Below are 1,873 nucleotides of genomic sequence, written 5' to 3'. Positions count from 1 at the left end.
GTGACTGGGGTAATCGGGATGGGTGTGTCAGAGGCAGTGCGATTGGCACAGGATAGAGCAGGGTTTAGGGCTGTTGTACATAGGGTCACTATGAATCGCAAAGGACTCGACGGCACATAACAACAACAACAACAACATATGCATATGAAAGTTGGACAATGAATAAGGAAGATTTAAAAAGAATTGATGTCTTTGAATTATGGTGTTGACAAAGACTATTTTATATCTGTGGGAACAGGGTCATTCTTGGAGGTACTTTTACCATTTTAACAAGAGGGATCTGTCCCTGAAGAAAGATACCATACTTAGCAAAGTCAGTGAAAAAGAGGAAAGCCCTCAAGGAGAAGAATTGGCACCAGAGCCCCACAACGGGATTGAGCATAGTAGCAATTTTTAGGATAATGCAACACCAAGAAGTATTTCATTCTGTTGTACACAGCGTTCCTGTGAGGTTGTGCTGACTTCTCAACACCTAACAACAGCATAGCTGATTGTGTCTGCAAATGAACTGGAACTGCATAGGGGCAAGGAATGAAATGATAAAGGACACTGCTTTTCATAGTTTTGTGGTTAATTTTTTTTATTAAACGCTTTGTTGTGGTTGTGTGTTGTTTATTAAATGCCTTGTTGTAGTTTTGTGCTATCAAGTTAGAACCAATCCATAGCTGACCCTCCAGCACATTTTCAGAGGCAGTGATCACATTGGAGGAGATTGCCCATCCTTCTGTGGAGCAGCTGATGGATTAGAACTGCATGCCTTTGAGATTGCAGCACAGATTCTTACCACTAGACCATCAGAGCTCGCCTATTAAATCGTAGAAGGTATAAATAACATTTGCCATAGGAAAAAGGTAAGGGGGGTGGAATTCCTTGAGAAGGTAAACAATAAACATGTCTGGTCTAAGTAAGCCATGAACTTAGAGCTATTTGGCAGAGACTCAAGAAGGGAAGCAGGTGACACAGGCATGCCAACAGGTCTGGAGAGTACAATTTTGATCTCTATGAAGGAGTTTGTATTTCATTTCCATCCAGAAAAAGCTTGGCACTCCCAAGCACAGGGAATTGGAGAAACCATTTTCTAGCTGGACTTAAGAGGTATAACAGGTTGGAATGCAAAAGCAGCTAGAAACTATGCTAAGTCCTGTGGCAAAGCTTAGTACCTGCATTTAAAGCTTAGTACCTGCATTTAAGCTGCTTCCATGAGTTTGAATCCCCAAATGAACCATGATATGTTAAAATCAGCTTTGTGTTTTAAGCAAATGGATGCAGGGATTGTATTTCAAATAACTTGCTATAAAAGAAGATTTATTGTTGTTATGTGCTGTCACCAACCCTCCAGACAGTTTTTCAGAGCAAAAAGTGACATGGGAGTTGACTGCCCATTTTTTATCCTGTGGAGCAGCTGGTGTATTTGAATTGTGTGCCTTTGAATTGACAGTACAGCTCCTTAACTCTAGACCACCAGAGTTCCATAAAAAGATGACAGAGCGATTAGGTGTCATCATAAGAATAGAAGCCAAGAAATGTAAAAAAACAAGAAATTTCTGTTATTGCCTTTGGTAGTAGTAGCAGCTGAATTAACTAGGTATGAAAGCAAGGGTCAAAGGTTTTATTAAGAGTTGTCTCAGAAACTGTATACTTATGTTTCTGTGTGATTTAAGGCAGCAATGACTGTTCTTTTACCCAGGAAGTGAGGATATGATGGAAGCATCTTGGACTTGGTGTGCGGAGGTGTACTAGCTTAAGCAGCACTCTGATGTGCAGGCAGGGAGGTTGTTTTTATTTACAATACTTTATGTGTGTGATTGTGTGTATATGTTTATATATATACACATACATATATATACATATTTGATAATGAATAAAATAAGCT

Source organism: Elephantulus edwardii, unplaced genomic scaffold (genome assembly GCF_000299155.1).
Source record: "Elephantulus edwardii isolate Elephantulus edwardi_28Jun2011 unplaced genomic scaffold, EleEdw1.0 scaffold00005, whole genome shotgun sequence".
In the NCBI taxonomy this organism is placed as follows: Eukaryota; Metazoa; Chordata; class Mammalia; order Macroscelidea; family Macroscelididae; genus Elephantulus; species Elephantulus edwardii.
The sequence above is the reverse complement of the archived record's forward strand: the minus strand, read 5'-3'. Positions refer to the sequence as shown.